This window comes from Psammomys obesus, unplaced genomic scaffold (assembly GCF_907164565.1).
Source record: "Psammomys obesus unplaced genomic scaffold, mPsaObe1.curated_primary_1811, whole genome shotgun sequence".
Classification (NCBI taxonomy): Eukaryota; Metazoa; Chordata; class Mammalia; order Rodentia; family Muridae; genus Psammomys; species Psammomys obesus.
Window position 1 is genome coordinate 8312092 of NW_026596101.1, and position 21583 is coordinate 8333674.

The 21583-nt window shown below is 37.5% G+C and overlaps 1 protein-coding gene across 2 annotated transcripts in view; it reads right to left on the minus strand.

Annotated features, from left to right (window-relative positions):
• The window catches only part of LOC129692233 (contactin-4), a 1033094-nt gene that overhangs the window by 848060 nt on the left and 163451 nt on the right, over nt 1-21583 (minus strand). For both annotated transcript variants that reach the window (XM_055628516.1, XM_055628514.1), the window contains exon 2: nt 13625-13776. The gene's annotated coding sequence lies outside the window, so the exon portion shown is untranslated. The remainder of the gene's footprint in view (nt 1-13624; nt 13777-21583) is intronic.

Sequence of the window (21583 nt, forward strand, 5' to 3'; positions counted from 1 at the left end):
CTGCGTATCACCTACAATAGGAGGTAATCAATGCAGCCCAAGTGAGAAGAGGACAAATCAGGAGAATAGCCAAACTGCCTATGTTATTGTGAATGAGAATCTGCCAACAATGGTATCAAAAGAAGCTAGGTTTTTATGCCCATGTGTGTCTCACACAAGAAAATTCCACTCAATAATGCCAAAAGGTGGTAATAATAATAATAATAATAATAATAATAATAATAATAATAATGCCCAGTCTAAACACAATAGAACAAACCAGGATACTGAAAGGAAAAAAGAAAATCAAGTCTAAGAAGGAATGATGTGGTATGGTAAATATAAACTGTATAAAGCTGTATTCCTTTCCAAGCTTCTCACTAAACCATCAAAGGGGAAACTTTTATTCACATGCATGACACCTTCCATGCTTCTGAACATTCAGAATCACTTTCTGATTATCTGAAACAGTAGTTGAATAGACATTTGTGCTGATCATTAAGTCAGACTGATACCATGCCACCAATATTCATGCTTTCTTTCAAAAGCAAAAGAGAAACAGAATTTCATGCATCAGTACTGTGTTTGTATCATTTCTACTTTTCCACCACCTCCAACTTTTTGTATCCCTCCACCTTCCTCCAAAATTCATGAGCAAATTTTCAACAGAAAACAAGTTGTTTAGTATTTACACTGATATCTAATGAAGAAGATTCAATGAGAACATACACAGAACATTATCCACCTAATATTGGTTGGGTTTATGTATTTTTTTAATTTTTATTTTTTTATTATTAGTTACATTTTATTAACTCTGTATCCCAGCTGTATCCTACTCCCTCATTCCCTCCCAAACCCTCCCTCCCTCCCTCATCTCCTCCCTGCCCCTTTCCAAGTCCACTGATTGGGGAGGACCTCCTCCCCTTTCATCTGACCCTGTTTTATCAGGTATCTTCAGGAATGACTGCAAAGTCCTCCTCTGTGGCCCAGCAGGACTTTTCTGAGACTGACACTCCACCAAGGTTTATGTAATTTATAAGACACGATTTAAACCCTGCTCTATCCAGGAAAGGAGTATCATGGCAGCTTTTCATTTCAGCGGATATGAAAATCCTCAGCTAAGGGCATAGGAAGATGTTTCAAGAGTTAAGTGTACTTGTGGCTCACACACACACACACACACACACACACACATACACACACACACATATTCATTAAAATATTTGCCAAAAATATAATAAAATAGACACTATATACTATAATGTATATGATAAACATATGGCATTTATGTATATGTAAGGATTTCAGGCAATTCTAGTATTCTTGCATTACTATACCAAAATAGTAAATGTTAATCTTTTCAAGGGACAACAAAGAAATGTATATTTTGAGTTATTTTTCCTACCAGAGTTTCTGATTTGTACTTCCCATTCACTTTTGACCTTATATCTTCAGACACATTATTCTGACAGATCACTGGGACTTTGATAGGGTTTTATCAGCAATGCTGAAGTCTTAGGACTATGTTCTGACCAAAGGAATTAACCATCATAGCAGTAGGACTAGAGCTGTGACCACTGCCAGTATGTGACACCTTTACTAGGAAGTTGAAAGTAAAACCTTAGCTTTGTTGTATAGACTTTCTTCATCTTACGCCTTAGAGTTTCCCTTTCCTTTAAATTTTCTCTCTCCTACTACAGGGATACCTTTTGAACCATCTTTTATCAAGGCAGTCATCTGTGACCTTCTAATGTGCTGAAAATATCACTGGGGGTAATTTTAACAAGAGAAGTAAGGTGATTCAGTTATTATCATCACTTACCATGAAGGGAAGAGGCAAGTAGACAGAACCAGATGAAAATTAAAACAAGTAATACCATTTCTTTTGTTTTAGAAGCAAGACTAGTAAAGAAACATAGCTCCTGAAAAATTCATAGACTTGGAAAACAGTAATATCCTGATGAATCTCTGAACATGGATGGAATTAGTGCCTGATACAGTTTCTGCAGAATGGTTAAAGAATAGACAAGTTCATTTATCTTCCCCAAGATACATAATAGCTAACTTCATTACAAAAACTTTCAGGGGATACTGCTGTATTTGGATTAAAAAAAACAAAAACAAAAACAAAAACAAAAACAAAACAAAACAAAAACACAATGCTAAATACCACAAAATGGAAACATAAGAAAGACTCTCTTGTTAGTTATTGGGGTTTTTGTTGTTGTTTTTAAGCACAACACGAGAAACATTATCATTCCCACTTTATGCAGGGAAAACTGAGATTCCAAGATATAATTACTAACATGAATAAGTGGAAAAGACTTACTTTAAAACCAAGTTTGTTATATTACAAATCTCTGGTACTTTCTATTGCATATTGGAATTAATAGACAAGTAGAAATGCAAAGTGTAGTCCTATATATTGATGTATTAAGGATTTCCTGTATTGCCATGGGTTGATCTAAAAAAATCTATAGTCCAAACTGGAAGATTAAACCAACTGATTACCAATTAGAAATCTCTGTCTCTACCTGTTACTCCAAAACCAAGTCAAGTTACCAGTCAGAACACTTGGAATAAATGAGTTAAGAAGTGAAATTGGATGACATACACATACAAAAAAAAATCAATGGATAAGAAACCTAACTTGAAGGGACTTGCCTAACAAATATGGTCATTTTCTTTTTTTTTTTAAATATATTTGTATGTATCTATTATATATGATAAAATAGGAGGAATATAATGTGCCTAAATGTATTTGATAGTATTCTGACTATTTAACATGATTGTGGTTTTTCATTTACACACATGTATCCATAACTTTGAACCATATTTAAGTATTTACAGATTAAATACTATGATGTTGAGGGCTACTCCAAAATAACAGATGGGGAGAGGAGAAGCACACAAAGGGACTGATAGGACTGAGGCCAGGGAAATGACACATTGGTTTCTTTATGCCATGTTCGCATTCATATTACATATATGCATATGTGTATATATATATATATATATATATATATATATATATATATATATATATATACACACACACACATGCAGGTATATATGCTTTGCATAAAAAAATTACTTTTTTTTAGAACAAAGGACATTGGAACCAAGCATTTTCTTCTTCTGTCAAGCCATGAACAGACATGAAGTCTTGAATACACTGTCAAGTAAAAGCAGCCACACTGAAAGGCTGCATATCATATGATTCCATTACACATTCCAAGACCAACTGTGAAGACGTCAGAAGGTTAGTGGCTGCCAGGAGGTGGGATAGGGGTTCAGGATGGTTAAGTGAAGCCTAGAGAATTTTAAGGCAGTGAAGACAATCTGTATGATACCACACTAGCAGTGACAAGCCATTGTACACTTGTGCAAACCTGCCAAAGGTCCATCATCAGGAATGAGCCTAATCTGAACCTGAATTCTCGTTATTAATGAAGTCTGTCAGTTTCAACACACGTTGGTCATGCACATCTGCTATGACCTGGCTGCAGGCTTCCAGTGCTGCCAGGCGCTCATGAGTACTATCATGTGTCACATGTCAACTGGCCCACAAGAAATACATGTGATTACTACGCCTCCCAGTGACACTGGGGTCATCTTAACTGACTAACAGATACTACTCTGATGATTATACAATGACAAAATCACTATTAATGATGTGTTTCTTAGAACCACGTCATCAGGTGACATATTTCACTCTGGAGTCCGCGTTCTCTATATTGCAAAGAATCTTAAAACGGGACCATTTAAAATGTGTGTGTGTGTGTGTTTGTGGTATATGCGTGTGTGTGGCACATGTGAATGTGTGTTGTGTGTATATGTGTGATGTATGTATATTTGCATTTGTTGTCCATGTGTGCGGTGTGGTGGATGTGTGTATGGTATATATATATATATATATATATATATATATATATATATATATATATATGTATGTATGTATGTATGGTGTAGGAATGTGTATGTGTGCAGGTGGTATGCTTGCATATGTTTCCTGTGCATAGTGGTATATACATGTGGTGTGTGTGTGTATGTGGTATGTGTATTTGTGTGATGTGGTTTCTATATGTGTTTGAATGTATAAAAATTCATGTGGCATAAGTGTATTTGTGTATATGTGTCTATATGGGTGTGTGTGTATGTGTGTGTACTATATAGTACAATTAATTTTGCATACCCATACAGAGGCCAGAACAACATTCATATTGTCCTTATTTCTCACTAAACTACTGCCTTGAGATATGATTACTACGGAAGCAGTAGTTCATCATTTCGTCAAGGTTTGCAGTTGAAAGAGCTCCCACAGGACTCACTTGTCTCCAACTCACCCTCCATACAGGGATTACAGGTATGTGTGGCCATTTCTGGCCTTTTACATAGGTTCTTGGAATCCAAATTTAAGTTTAACTTTACTATTATAATTCACAAGCTTGAAACACTGCATCAACATCTTTGCCCCTAAGGGAAGATGTTTTCATCTCACTGATTAAGTCTGTGCACATACACACACAGTTATTTATGATGCTAATTTTGATAGGTTATGTTTTTGGAGGGCTTTTACTAAGACTTTAGCTTGTACACAGAATCTCAAAACTTAATTTTTGCCTGACCTCTAGCATTGGATATGACAGACAGAAAGATGAATGGATGGATGGATGGATGAATAAACAGAGAGACTGATGGACAGATGGACAGACTCATAGAAGGAAGGGAGGGAGGTAAGAAAGGAAGAAAGAAAATAATATAAGATTTCTTCATTAATTTAATTTTTGTGCCCAGTGTGTTTGACCTATGTTACTACTCTGTGTCTATCCCGCAGTGATGCTTTATAATTTACACCCTGCCTCGAGTGCTGCAGACCTTTGGTTTTAGAAACATGCAGCTTCACTCTGTGGAGATAATGCAGTGACATGCCCCGGCCACAGAGAGAGCTACAGTAAACCTCATAAGATATCACACCGACTCCCTTGTAACACACGGGACTGAAATTCTAACGCTTTTTTTTTTTTAATTTGACTATACAGCACTAAAAAAGCAATATCTGAGAATACAAATACCAACACTTCTCCAGAGAGAGGGTAAAATTTATAAACAAAACAAGCTTAACATTGCATGGTGAATCTAATAACACTTCAGTATTTTTTCCCTATAAATAAGTACCCATAGTAACGCAGCAAATAATTATGAAACCAATTATTAAGTTAAAGAGCTGAAGCATATTTGAGAAAATATTCTACCTCAATACTCAGTGAAGAGTAAAATATTCAACTGGAGCTATCAGCATGTGACATTTCCAATAGCACAAGAATATTCACCATAGTATACCTTTTTATTTTATTATTTTATTTATTTGCCTGTTTTATGAAATGAGATCTTAGATAACCCAGCTAGACTCAAACTCAACGTGTAGCAGTAAATGTCCCTGAAATTCTGATTCTCCTGCCCACAGCTTTACACACACACTGCATAACTGACCAGCTATTCAAAGCATAGTGCCAAATACACAAATTATTGAAGACAGATAACAACTCTCTATCAGTGACAGAGATGAGTCCACATCTCTTCAATGGTTATACATGCTTCAGAAGGTAGGTCTGTGAGAATGATGAAAGTCCCCATGATTTGGCAATGAAAACATATCAACTACTGCATGAGAAGAAGGTGTTAAATGCACAATTAATAAATACCCAATAGAAAGTTTTCTTAATAAAGGAAAATTGATTAATAATGTCATTTCAGGAATTAGGATTATACGTGATTAAGCAATCTTGTAGTTTCTATTTTGCTTGCAATATCTACAATGAGCATTATTACTTTTATAATCAGAAAAAAATGTTAACTTTCATTTTGAAACTGTTAAAGCTAAATCAAGAAAGTACTCATTAAAATTTATTGTAAGATTTTAATATTTTAATAACATTTCTCATGATTAAATTCTCTGATGATTACAAATGTAGAACTACACTGTTTTGCAGGCTAACCTGCTTTTTCCACTTAAAAACTGATGACTGTGTCCCCATATTTCCAAATATTATTCTTAAAAGCAAGATATCAGTAATATTTTAGTATTACAATATTATTTATGTCTTGGCTCTTCATTTACATTTCTGATATAGAAAGTAAGAACATGATGGGTTTATGGAATACAGAAAGATGTTTGTTGAATAAAATTCATATGCAACCATTATGTAGGATTCTTTAGTCAGAAATAGTGGCTGGCTCTTAATTTTTAAATCAAGTAGCCATACTCCACAGTTCAGGACACCAATGGTGATTTTTTTTCTGCAAAATTACAGTGTGACAATCTCAGAAGCAAGGATATACATAGACCAAACCAATAATTTAAATTGTTTATCATATAGTATTATACTGTTCTGCTCATCAACAATCAAACAAATACTTTTTCTGACTAGGTTGATGATGGGGCCACAAAATGATCAATAAGCTCTTTGCTGCCAAGATTGAGGGCTGGATTTCAATCCACTGGACTCACACAGTGGAAAAATAGAACAAACTCTTTAGGACTGTTCTGATTTATACAGTTGTACCTCGGCATACAGGCACACAAAATAAATAAGTAAATAAATGTAATGATTATTTCAAAAGATAATAAGGATAACAAATCTCATAGAATACTCCTAACATGAACACATTCTATCTTTACAGTAAAACGTATGCTGTAAATATTTTTTTAAGAACTCTATTCAAGAAATAATAAAATTGAGGTAAAGGGGTTACGTATTATCTTCAGGATCATGATATGAAGTCAAGATATTATCTTCAAAATAAAATAATAAGCATATTCACAAAATACGAGGTTGATTCAACCACACATTCACTGTGAGAATCATGATTAGAGCCAGGTGTAAATTAGCATGGTTTCCTATGATTCTCTGCTGACACTAACAACATTATCTAGGTAAATGATGTTTTGCATTCAATTCAAGGTACAGAAGAAACCACCTCAGTAACCCTTGTTTCAGATGACAACAAAATATATTACTTAGAATCCTGCACAAAACAGGCCATTGCTTAACAAATATGTGTTTTACAATTAAAAAAAACCCATGTATTGTTTTCCAAATTGTATTCTCTCTGTTACAATGCCACGAGAGCTCTCTGTTACAATGCCACGAGAGCCAAGACATGCCTAAGTTCACAAGAACTACTCTAAATAATACTCAGATTTCTAGAAAGTAACAACCAAGAAAGCTTCATCCTTTCACATAGTTCTTTAGGCAGGAACCATGATCAACTGCAATACCGTGTGGGACTTATACCCTGCATAAAGCAAAGGCTGATAAGTTGAATATCAAACACTTCACTTAAGCTAGAAGCTAAACTATGAGGAATAAATAGATTAGATGAAGATGAGCCATAGTCTGTCCTTCTCCCCCGGCGCTCTCAAATGGATGCAATTGCCCTGCGTGGTCTCATTTTCTGTCATTCTAGCCTTTACCCTTCCTCAAGCAAACCACATGGTTATGATAGAAAATAACCACAGGAAACACATGCCCTCTCCTTATCGTTATGACTGAATGCAGACCCTCGGACACAGTACAGAATACGGTTGCTTTACATAATCCTTCCCAGAAGATTCTCTGCAAATCACCTGCAAACATGAAAGGCTTCCTATACGTTAGAATATGTGCTCCTGACCTGTTTCCACACTTATGGCCAAGTGATATATTTACAGCAAATGATTTTGCATTTATCCTATATATTTTTCTTCCTCTCTGTCCCTAACTGTCTAGACATCAGACACAAAAAATGAGTGACAGCAGTTAAATACTTTATTAGAAATTATCTTCCATCTAACTGTCAACTCCACAGTTTCGTTTTTTTATAGTAAGAGAATGAACTTTATAATCCATTAAAAGTTACTTTGCATATAACCTGTTACAGCGTAGATGTAATTGCCTTAATTGACGGACTGTATTGAAAAAAAGCTGTAATTCTTTGAAAGATTTCATTTTTATCAGGACAGTCCCAGACACATTTGGCTGATTTCTTAAGGCAACTCCAAGAGCTGAGGTCAGAACCCTGAAGTGTTTACAGGTACCTACACACCGATCCTTTGATGAACTCTGCAGAGATGAACTCAAACAGTGCCACTTCCTGTCTGTCATTATGAGTCAGCCAAGCTAATCAGTACTCACTGCTCGGCTTATGCTGGGACTGTGAACAAAGAGCCATTTAGAGATGCTGAAATTCATACTGTGGACTTGCCAAGCTGAGGAGATTCATCCAGGAGAACATATCTTATTTCAAGAATATAAATGAATTAATCAGTAAGCTTGCCGCCCCTTGCCAGAAACATCCCTGATTAAATTTAATGTAGTGAATTTGTGCAATCACCAGCAAACTAACCACTGATTAAACAAAGGCCTCTGAGCACTAATTTTTCTAATGTATGGTTATCTCTGCTCTCCTATGAAGGGTACACCTTGAAAACTTTGCTTATTTGAAAGATTCTCCATTAAAAATTCAAAGTGGAGGTTTGTTGTTGTTGTTGTTGTTTTGATATTTTTAGGCAGTCTAGTTTATTTGGAGGCAGGGCAATGAATCCATCAGACATTAGGATAAATGTCTACTTGGCTGCCTTGTCACATGGACACTGTGAATTCTTGCTACCCTGTAGGCCAGTAGAGAAATCTGTTAATCACAAGAGAAGTGTCGATCTAATTTCCTCCCTCCTATGTTACAGAAGAAGGAGAAACTGAAGTGAGGTACTTATTCTAAAATGAAGAAGTTGGGGGCAAAACAGCAAGGATACTGTTGTTCTGTACCCTGCACATTTTACCTTTAGATACGCTGTTATTTTGCACTGATGCAAATCATTAGCAAGGAGATAAAGAAATTATAGAATTATAGGACATATATTCAGAGAGTGAAATTTTCTGTGAGTTATTTGCTATTTTACTTATAGATAAACACATGATGATAGATGATATATTCACAAATGAAACATAGATGGTCATATAGATCATAGAAATAATACAGACTGACAGAAAGATAAAAAGAAAATGAATGAAAGAAAGAGCTATAGATGATGGATGGTAGACAAAAGATAATGGTAGACAATTGAAAATGACAGATAATGACATACATATATATATAAATATATGAACCGATGTTAGATGATTGATAAGAGATAGAACACATTCATAAAAATGAAATTCATAAAGCAAACCCACTAGTAGACCCTAGTTTATAGTTATCAAATATTCAGTACTCATTGAATTAATTTATTTTAAAGTCTACATGCCCCATCAAATTCCTATGCTCCTGAGATATGCTGTTAAGAGGCAGTAACTGAGGCATATTCTCATTAGACTAAAAATATTTCCCTTGGTGATTTCATAGTTTCCTTCTTTAACTCAGATGAAGTCACTAAGGTTATGTGTGTGTGTGTGTGTGTGTGTGTGTGTGTGTGTGTGTGTGTGTGTAAACATAATATTAATATGTGGTAATTAAAAGTCTATTTTCAGACTCAACAACAATTCTCAAATCTCTGATACTTATCCATAATGACTGCTGTATTTGTTCTTTGAACTCAAAGCATGAGAATAGAGATAAAGAACATCCTTCCTGCTCTTACCATCAAAACCCATATAGCTAACATTTTCTTCGTCTTGAAGAATGCTAAGGCAGTAAATCTTTCAAATTCCTGAATATGATTCTTCTTATCACCTTCTCTTCTGTAACCCCAGCCCAGGAGCCAATAGCTCCCAGAGAAATTGCTTACAGCAATGGGAATAGGTACCATAAATTACAGAGACATAAATCCTCTGAAACTCTAGATGGCAAAATTAAAACCAGTAATACGGTATTTTTTAAGTATATAGGAAAGTCCATTTCTTTTAGAGAATACAACAGTTTACTTTAGGAAGCTATGAGTATTTTTATCTAGCTACAGACAAATGTCTTGGGTGGAGATGCATCACAGCTAATTAAAAATGAAATCCTCAAAGCATAACACATCCATTGCAACCACCACTAGCTGTGGTTACCAGCACTGGACTTGAACAAGAACAGGCCTGTCATCAGTTGACCACTGATTCATAAGACACTCACTGAGCCCTATCATATTCTGCTAAATTATTTTATACTGAGGAAGTTGGTGGGGTGTCGGTCATTGACTTCAGTTGTGTATCCTCCGGTGAGCTGATCAGGCTTCAGTGGCTACTTCCACACCAAGGTCAAACAGATAGTCATGGTTATACTCCTTGGGTCACAAAACAAAGACATGAAGGTGTGATAAGAAATGGTTGAAAGGAGTGGAAAGGAGATAAGAGGAGAGTTGTTGACGAAATAAATCAGAAGGCATTATGCAAAGTGTGAAAGTGACAAAAACAAATTCAATGAAAGTATTTTAAAAGAGTGAGGAAAATGGAAAATGAGGTAAATTTGAAGGCACAATTACATCCAACCCTCCATTTTATGGGTTTAAACAGACACATCCTTGTGAAGTTCTATAATTACGGCTGAAATATGAATTTCCATATACAAGTGCTATAGCACACCCTTAATATTCTATAACTGTAGAAAGGTATCCTCTTAAGAACTGAGATGAATTCAAGTACTCTTTTCATTCCTAATGAATCTTGCCTGCTTTGATTTGTGTGCATCATTTTGGAATTTCACAAACCAGCTGTGAAATTGCTGATTTGTCTACAGTGTGCATTTCTTTGTCAGGAAAGAAAATGTCTCTTTGAAAGAGTCTGCTTGCCATAAAGAGAGGAGATATTTATGTTCCCCCTCCAAACATGCACAGGTCAATTCAAAGGAACAGTAGGGAATATTGTCTCCTGAAATGGTTCTTTCAGGAGCTTTTAGGCTACCTACCAGTGTAGTGGTTGGCACAGGCACCAGGAGAGGGGGTGAATGCTATCTTTGAGAGACAGGCAAAGTTTCCTTCTTAAACACTCTTTACATTCCTGAAAGGAAAATTCCCCTGGCAGCATCTTTGTTTCTTTGAGACAAGACAAATCCATGCCAACAAATGCATTTGATTCTTGCTTTATTTCCCTTTAAATTTCTACAACAATGAATTGGATTTTAGTACTGTTTGTTTTTATTGAGAGAGCAATTAGAAACTCTCTCGGAGTTCTGTTCCTTGGATTTACTACTGGAGAAGCTATACCAAAAGAACCCACTTAGCCGAACTACATAACTGATGGGCTGGCAGCTGCCCATAATGCCAGTGGACCTTTCCCTTCACAGAATTTAACAAGGATCCTTTTGAGAACGCTCCATCCAATATTATGACAATACTATTGAAAAATACTCAAAAGACTGATGCTATTTTTTTTTAAACCAATGAGATTGTTTACAAAGAAGGCATGGTAAATTCCTCTTAAAGCTTACCAAGTAAAACAGTTAATATATGTGGTCCTAACACATTAAGTCTCCTTGGGTCAGCCATATGGTACCCTCAACCACAGATAAAAGCTGCTATTAAAAAACTCCTCAGGGAAACCAAAATTCAATTTGTGGACATAGATTTGATTTTTTTAATTTTTCTTATTAATTACACTTTATTTACTTTGTATCCCCCCGTAAACCCCTCCCCCCTCCTGACCCCACCCTCCCTCCTCCCTTCTTCATGTATGCCCCTCCCCAAGTCCACTGATAGAGGAGGTCCTCCTCTCCCTCCTTCTGATCTTAGTCTATCAGATCTCATAAGGAGTGGCTGCATTGTCATCTTCTGTGGCTTGGTAAGTCTGCTCCCTCCTCAGGAGGAGGTGATCAAAGAGCAGGCCTATCAGATTATGCCAGAAGCAGAAAGACACACACGGTATATACTCATATAGACATGTAATACAGAATAAACCAACTAAAATCTGTACATCTAAAGAAACTAATCAAGAGAGAGGACCCTGACTAAAATGCTCAATCCCCATCTGGGAAGGCAAAGAGGAAGGACATCAGAAGAAGAAGAAAACAGGAAACAAGCTAGATTTGATTTTTAAGGTGAGTAAGAAAGGTGTGAGAATAGAGCTTCAAGAGTTTGAGAAGAAAAAAATGAGTAATAGGAAGTATTTTTCCTATGTGGTGCTGAAATGCATACCTCACACTCACTTCTGATCTAGATAAACAGGTGTACCATACCACCCTTCATGAGAAAAAGACCACCACAGTGATCAGTAAATGACTGCCAAATGACTAAAGAAACAATGGGGGGATACTTTGTAACATGTGGTGGGGAGGTGGGTGTCTTGTATGGATGTTTGTCGATGTGTGTATATACATGTCTGCATGGGAGTGCACGTGTGTACGTAGAAGTCACTGGACAACAGTGACTGTTTTTGACTGTCTTCCTCAGTCACTCCCCACCTTTAAAGTTTATACTTATTTATTCATTGGGGAGGGGAGCATGTGTGTCTTAATATACTTGTGGATATTAGAGAATAAATTGCTGGGTTTTTGTTTTGTTTTTTTTTTTTTCTACAATTTTAGGCCCTAGGGAGCAAATTCAGGTGAACTTGGAAGCATTGTGTTTCCCCCGCTGGGGTATCATGCTGGCTCGTCATCTTCTTAAGTTTTGAGTCACGCTTTTGTCATGGGACCTGACTCATAGCTCAAAGATTAGATAGGCCAGTGGGTAGGGATCTGCCCACATCACACAAACACTACTGTGACCGATCCCACGTTTGGCTTTTCCATGGGTTCTCTTTATCAGAACTCTAGTAAACATTGTACAAATAATTGTGCACAGCAATCATTTTGCTGACAGCCAATTCCCCAGCCTTAGGGGGAAAAACATACGTGTATATGTATATATATTATAGTATTACAGTTTGAAAAAAATTCATCTTTTGTCTATTTCACTAATTATATTTTCAGAAAAATAGCATTTCGTGTACATTTTCCATGAATTCTTACTGTTTTGGCCATGACAAAGAACAGAAAGAATTAGCTGTATTAGCTAGGTACAGATGGTTCTTATTTAGATATGTAATGTGTAGGTCAAATGATCTAGGTAATACATTTCTTTTTAATTTGAGAAGTAAGATATATAAAATTCATTATTATTATTATTATTATTATTATTATTATTATTATTACTGCTGTTAATTCTTCCATAAGACATGGTTTTTAACTAGATCCATGGCCACAGGAATAAAGAACACAGTTTTCAATATTTGCAGCAAATTTGGTTATTTTGCTGCTGAAGATAAAATTTTAACACCTGGCAGTCAAGGTACCTATGTTGTATTAATGCAAAGCCTTGATCCTGGACATCACAAAATGCTATAACCGCTGTGGGCTGAATACTTCACCCTTTTAATGGAAGAAACTGTAGTTTCCATTTTCATGGACTTTCTCTGGTACACACAGGTAACCTCAACTACTACAATGTTTAAAAACTTCTACTATTTGAAGTCGTTTTGGAAATAACGGGATCCATACAAGGTAGAGAAGCAAAAAGAAATATAGGCATTAAAAAATGGAATAAAATAGATGAAAAAGAAGAAATACAGGCAAAGTAAAATAAACATGGAATGTCTAATATACTTCTTGTCTGTCTTTCTCATTCATGAACCTCAACAACCACGTTTCTTATGTTAAATACAACAGTATCATGTGGCTTAGAAGATGAGATCAAGGTGGTACAACCTACCTTTCTTTTTTTATTTTCAATCAGAACCTATGTGGATTGCTTCCTTCAGCTCAGTCTGAAGAGTCAGATTCTCTTACACCAAGATGCAGGTATTTCCAAGTGAGCTCTACCCAAATTTCACCGTAGAGAAAAGTCTACAACACAAAATGAATCTGAAAAAAAAAAAGAAAGAAAGAAAGATATTTTAGTTGATAACACAATATTGAAAAGAAAACAGAATGTTATGTTAAAAAGTTGTTCCTTTTGAGAAATATTATTTTTTATACTCTAATCTGAGTTTTCAATACACGGAAACTGGTGTAGAGAAAGAGCTGGAAATACATTTGTGATTCCACATTAAAGGCGAAGAAGAAACATGCAGGGGATAAAGTGTAAACTCTGAATCTGGCTCTGGACAAAAGGAGCATTTTTTTCCAGCTGTAGGAAAACCGGGTAATAAGTACAGACAATGAGATTTGTGAGGCATGCTACAAATGGCACCAAAGATGGGAGAGAGGAAATAAACTGAAAATGACAGCAACTTTGGGACTTATTGGACAAAAATAAAATCACTTCCAACGTGTGTCCTGCACATTCTGATCCTCAGGCAGATTTATCTGATCACTTCCGACAGTAATACAAATGGAAGATGTCCATCCGTTCTCAAAGTACACCATTCTGTCAGAAAATTAAACAGCCGGCTTCTATATCAGTGGGAGATACCCCACTGAACTGAGGGAGCAATGAAGCAAGCCTGTCTGGCACTATTTCCTCTAGTCTATATAAATCCCAAACTGTTTCAAAGTGCAACTCCATAGCCTGGAATAGTTGGTACTCAGGCCTCTACCCCAGATAGAGGAAGCAAATCAAATTTAAATAAAATTACAAAACTTCATGCCTACAACCTCTGTGTTCAATGCCTTGCCACTAAATATTATACATTGTGCTTTTTTTTTTTCCATTTTTATGTGTGTGGGCAAGGGTGTGGTATGCTATGAATGTGTTTGTATGAACGCTTTCATGTGGACGGACACATGTGTGTGTGTGTGTGTGTGTGTGTGTGTGTGTGTGTGTGCATGCTGTTCACGAGAAGGACTGAGGTTGAAGTCAGGGATTAAACTTGGTCACTCTTCTGCTTTCTTCATTGAGACAGAATCTCTCAATATAAGCTGTAACTCACCAATACTGCTCTTCTCTTTAGTGAGCCTGTTCTGGGATTTCTGGGTCACCATACATTTATGTGAGTTCTTGGGTTTTGAACCCCAGTCCTCACCTTTGTGCAGCAAACACTTAACTGCTAAACCCTCAGCACAGCCCCATCACATGTTGTCTTTAAAACCAAGCATGGTAGTGCATGGCAGTCATCTCAGCATGAAGGAGGCAAATACCGTATGATAACTACAAGGTCAAGGACAGCCTGGTCTACATAGTAAGTCCTGTTTCAAGAAACAAGAAAAACTATGCTGTGCCATTTTAAATAGAAATGTCACCTGACCTGACAAAACCAGCAATAATAATAGTAATAGTAATAATAATAATTTCTCTGGAAGCCCTGCTTGCAGCTGGACAAGCCAGGAAACTATATCTGCTCTCCTTCCCTCAACCCAACCACATGCAGAAAACTTCAGGCTAATACTTCATCACCCCTAGTCTCTGCCTTCCAAGAAACCCACCCAAGAGTTCCTACCTACCCAGGGGCTCAATTTTTGGCCATATATGGGCACAATCCCAGGTCCTAGCCAACATGTCATTACTCAACTAAGCTCTATAACATCCCCTTGCTTTAGTCTGGGCATGTGACTTCACTGACCTCCACCTGTGTGATCACAGAACATACCTGAGAGCTGCCTCTCAATTAAACTGCCCTTTATTCTCGATTTGGCCTGAAATGGCTTGGTATAGTAGCAGCAATGCATGCATTGCATCAAGACAGAAACGTTACCTAGAATTTGTTTTTTGGGTTTTTTTTTTTTTGTTTGTTTTTTGTTTTTTTTACTAAGTATGTACTAGGAAAACCCACACAGATTCCTTTAATACTAAATAGGCTTACTTTGACCTTAGGTCATCAAAACAAATACTGCACAAATGCTCTAACTGTGAGCAATCATTCTGAGACAGAACGGAGTACAATGTATCACTAAAAATGACAAAGGGTTGTATATGGAAGGGTTTGAAATGAAAACTTAAGGTCTGTAATGGGAAGGCCTGTATCGGGCAACGTTATAAATTATGCTTGCTTGTTAATGCAAAAGCAACAGTATCGTAGCAAAAAAATCCACCCGAGGGAACACTCTCAAATCTTTAGCAGGGGCTGACCAAGTCTTCAGTTTCTGTGCAGCTTTCGCTTGCACTGCTAGAGGCATTTTCAAGAGTTATTTTATTTTGTAGTTGGTTTTATTGAGAGTGTCAATGTACTACTGGAATACCAACATGTAGTTCAGGATACTCCAGTTTTATGTGTTAAATTCTGAAAACTCCTGATTTCATTATATTTTTGCTATGCTCTGCTTTTCTCTGTTTCCTGCTATTTTCTTAAACAAACAAACAAACTTTGTACACGTTTACACTCCTACCAGCAATGGAGGAGGATTCCCCATTCTCCACATCCTCTAGAGTATGTGTTGTCACTTAAGCTTTTGATCTTAGCATTTCTGATGGAATCTCAGAGTTCTTTTGATTTGCACTAGAAATTAATCTGGCACTTTCTTAAAACAAACAAAAAAAAATTGGAATAGTGCTACCTGAAGATACAGATATGCTACTCCTGGCCATATACCCAGAAGATGCCTCACCATCTTTGGCTCAATTATGTGCATAGCAGCTTTATTTGTAATAGCAAGAATCTATAAATAACTAAGATGTCCCTCACCGGAGGAATGGTTTCAAAATTTATGGTCCATTTACACAGTGGAATACTACTCAGCAATTAAAAACAAGGAAATCATGAAGACTGCAGGCAAATGGTGTGAACTAGAAAATATCAACCTGAGTGAGGTATCCTGTTGGGAACAAAGCCCTGGGACCCTTCCTAAGGGCCTGACCTGCCAGATAAGCACCGGGCGCCAGCCGGCCATAGCTTCTTACGACCCATTGTTCCCGAAACTGTTTGCTTTGGGACACATCCGTGACCACCGATGTGACCACCGATGTTATCTTCGGGCCTTGTAACTCTTTAACCCACCTTCTTAGCCTTGGGAACTTCCCACCAAGGGTCTTGGTATTTTTCCACTACTACTTCCCTTTCTCGCCCCTCTCCCCCGCCCTGCCAAAACCACGTTTTAAAAGAAACACCAAAGTTCAATAAAGCTGACACTTGACCGGCAACCGTCTGCTTGTGTCCTTTCTCTCTCTCCCCCATCTTTTTCAGGATTGACCCCCTTCGCCCCCACGAATAACTAAGTTCCGCGGGATGGGACAGTATCCCAGAAGCAGAAAGACACACATGGTATATACTCACTCATAAGTGGATATGGGAAATACAAGTATAGGAAAAACATACTAAAATCTGTCCATCTAAAGAAGCTAAGCAAGAAGGAGAACCCTGGGTGAGATGCTTAATCCTCATTCAGAAAGGCAAATGAGATGGACATCAGAAGAGGGAGAAAACAGGGAACAGGACAGGAGCCTACCACAGAGGGCCTCTGAAAGAATCTACCCAGCAGGATATCAAAGCAGATGTTGAGACTCATGGCCAAACATTGGGCAGAGTGCAGGGAATCTTATGAAAGGTGGAGATGAAAGACCTGGAGGGGACAGAAGATTCATAAAGAGAGCAACAAAACCAAAAATTCTGGCCACAGGTTTTTTTTTTTTTTTTTTTTTTTTTCTGAGACTGATACTCCAACCAAGGACCGTACATAGAGATAACTTAGAACCCCTGCAGAGATGATGTAGTCCACGCAACTCAGTATCCAAGTGGGCACCCTAGTAAGGGAAACCGGGACTGCCTCTAACATGAACTCAGTGGCTGGCTCTTGACCACCTCCCCCTGAGAGATGAGCAGCCTTGCAAGGCCACAGAGGAGGACAATGCAACCAGTCCTGAGCAGACCTGATAAGCTAGGGTCAGATGGAAGGGGAGGAGGACCTCCCTTATCAGTGGACTTGTAGAGGGACATTGGAGAAGATGAGAGAGGGAGGGAATGAGGCTGGGGGCTACAGCTGGGATACAAAATGAACAAACTGTAATTAATATATAAAAATGTAATTAAAATGTTGACAATAAAAGAGATTTAAAAAAAGAAGGAGGGAGGGTAGGATTAGGATGGGACAATGAGGTGCCTTCAGCTGGGATACAAAATGAATAAACTGTAATTAATAAAAAAAAGAAAAGATCATACTGAGTGAGGTAATCTAGAACCAGAAAGACATACCTAGTATATAGTCACTTATAAGCAGATTTTAGCCATATAATATAGGATAAACATAACTAAACTCAACAGACCTAAAGACGCTAAATGCTAAGCAGGACCCTAAGGTGGATGCTTAAATCTCGTTCAGAATGTCAAACAAGATAGTCACCAGAAGACATGGAGGAGAGGAAATAGAATGGGATCCTACTGCAGAGGGTTCTCTGAAAGCTCCACCCAACAGGGGATCAAAGCACATGCTAGACTCATAGCCAAACTTTGGGCAGAGCACAGAGAGTCGTATGAGAGAAGAAGGGGTGGGGATAGAAAGAGGACATGAGGGGACAGGAACTCCACAAGGAGACAAAGTTAAAACCTCTGAGCCCAGGGGGGTTCTGATGCACCAACCAAGGACCATACATGGAGAGGACTTAGATCCCAAGCTCAGATGTACATAATTAACAGCTCAGTCTCCCTGTGAATTCCAGAGTAAGGGGAGCAGGGGCTGTCTCTGTGATGAACTCGGTTGTCTGCTCTTTGATCATTTGCCCCTGGTAATGCGGCCATACCAGGCCACTGAGGAAGAAGATCCAGGCAGTCCTGATGAGACTTAATAAGCTATGGGCAGATGGCAAAAGAGGAGAACTCCCCCTTTCAGTGGACTAGGGGAAGGGGATAAGGGGAAGAGGAAGGCAGGGTGAGATTGGGAGGAGTTGAGGGAGTGGTCTTCAATTGGGATATATAATGCATAAATTGTGAAAAAATAAAATAAAAATAAAAAATAAAAAATGAAAATAAATTGCTTGCTATATACTTAATAAACCCATTCATTTGAAGCTTAAAGCACAACTACTATAGATTGGTCATGTTGCTTTTGAACTTATGTTACTCTTGCCTCAGCACTGAAATCATGGACTACACTACCACAATTGCTATATTCAAATATTTATCTTGAAAATCCTGTTTTAAAATTAACTTATTTTATTTTACGTTTATAAGTATTTTACCTGCCCCTAAGAATGGGTTAATGGCCACAGCATCACAGAACCTTGCTAGCCTAAGCCAAAAAGACTGGAAAACTAGGTTCAGGAGAGATCCTGCCTCAAAGCAATAAGGAAGGAGTGATAGAGGACAACCCACAATGCTCTCTTCTTGCCTCTTCATGTTCAACTAACATGAATACATAATCATTTAAAATCATTTGCATAGTAATTATCCTAGTTCAATGGGGGAAATTCTTAACCATGGATTATTTTGTATTCTCTGGAAAGTAAAACATTTGATAGTATGCAAACTATTTTTGGTTGTCACATACAGGGATTTGTTACATATTAAATGACTGATGGACATTTTAAAATAAAATTACTTTATGACCTGACTGTAGCCCCTTCCCTCGTCTCATTTTTGTCTCACCCTTCCTCCCTCTTCCCCATCCCCCTTCCCTAGTCCTCAGAAAAGGGGAGTCCTCCTCCACTACCAGAGCCCATCTCCCCTTACTAGGGTACCCACATGGAGAGCGAACTGCCTATTAGCTACATTTGAGCAGGGGGTCTAGGTCCTCTCAATGCATGGTCTTTTGTTGGTGCATCAGTCTAGTCAGGCAACCATGGCCCAGGTTTGTTGACTCTGTTGGTTCTCTTGTGGAGCTCCTGTCCCCTCTGGGTCTTTCTACCTCACTCCCTTCTTCCATGAGACTCCCTGCGCTCTACCCAAAGTTTGACTATGAGTCTCAGCATCTGCTTTGATCTCCTACTGAGTGGAGTCTCTCAGAGGACATTTATGGAAGTCTGCTGTTCTGTTCCTTCTCTTCAACTGCTTTCAGTCTATTCTGTTTGCCCTTCTGAATGAGAATTAAGCATCCTCCCTAGGGTGCTCCTTGTTACTTAGCTTCTTTAGGCCTGTGGATTGTAATATGGCTATCTTGTATTATATGGCTAATATCAGCTTACACATGAGAATATGCCATGCTTTTCTTTCTGGGTCTGGGTTACCTCTCACTCAGGATGATCTTTTCCAGATCCATCCATTTGCCTGGAAATTTCATGATATCCTTGATTTTAATAGCTGAATATTTCATTCTGTAGATGATTGCTGATGGGAGTGTAAACTTGTATACTTTGGAAATCTATCTGATGCTTTCTCAGAAAACTGGGAGCAGCTCTACCTTAAGACCCATGGTTCATGCATGGATATAACCTAGAACCTCTGCTCTGATGTAGCCCATGGCAGCTCAGTATCCAAGTGGGTTTACCTAGTAAGGGGAACAGGGACTGTCTCTGACATGAACTCAGTGGCTGGATCTTTGACCTCCCCATCCCCAAGGGAGGAGCAGCCTTGCTAGGCCACAGAGGAGGACATTGCATCCAGTCCTGGTGAGACTTGATAAGCTAGGTTCAGATGGAAGGGAAGGAGGACCTCCCCTATCAGTGGACTTAGAGAGGGGCAGGGAAGAAATGAGAGAGGGAGGGTGGGATTGGGAGGGAATAAAGGAGGGGGTTACAGCTGGGATACAAAGTAAAGAAACTGTAATTAACATAAAAAAATTTAATTAAAACAAAAGACCACTCCTGGGAATATACCTGAAAGATGTTCCACCCTACTACAAGGACATGTGCTCAACTCTGTTCACAGTAGCTTTATTTGTAATAACCAGATACTGGAAACAACCCTGATGTCGCTCATGGAAAGAATGGGTAAAGAATGATGGACTTTTGACAAAAAGTCAAAAGCTAATTGTCTTATCAATAGTAGATGAAACAAACAAAAAAAAATATAAAGCAACACAAGCATGCCTGATGATTAAGCAGACAGAAAACACTATCCAGTAGTTATGTCATATAATATATTATCCTAAATATAAAAATTCATCCAATTATTACTTAGAATTTCCTATAAGTGATTAGGAAGCCACTTTCTAAATGCTTACTAGAGAAAAAAATTTAAAACTCCTTCTACTAGTAAGTGAAGACACTCAAATAAAAGTATCATAAAGTAATAAGACATTATCAACTATGCAAAAATAATTGGAAATGTTAAATTAATAAATCTTGGCACATATGATCAAACTGACTTCATTAAAGATGAGATTAGCAATTGAAAGTTACATTCTTCTTCAAGAAAGTACTCTAATTAATCAAAGATTACTTAGTAGCACTCTTTGGCAGTGAATTTATCAGATGAGACGTAAAAGAAAATTCTAGACTTATATAAACCAGGTGGTAAATGATGGCTGCTTTGCTTTGTGTTATAACTATTTAATTATTGTATTAGGGCCCCAAAATTTAAGCCATCAACTGCTATATGTGTGTGTGTGTGTGTGTGTGTGTGTGTGTGTGTGTGTGTGTGTGTGTAAATATATAAGATAGATGATAGATAGATAGATAGATAGATAGATAGATAGATAGATAGATAGATGTTAGATAAATAGATATGTAGAAAATGCTGCTATTTTTCATGTGGAAAATTTAACAGCTTACTGTATGGGAAAAAGAAAACATCAATATATTGACGAGTGGAGTGAGTTAATCAATGATGCTCTAAAAAATAGACTGAAAAAAAAAACATTGCATTACCTAGTTTACTAGATCAATTTAATTGAAAAACCCAATCTAGTCATTCTGTACTATAAGAAT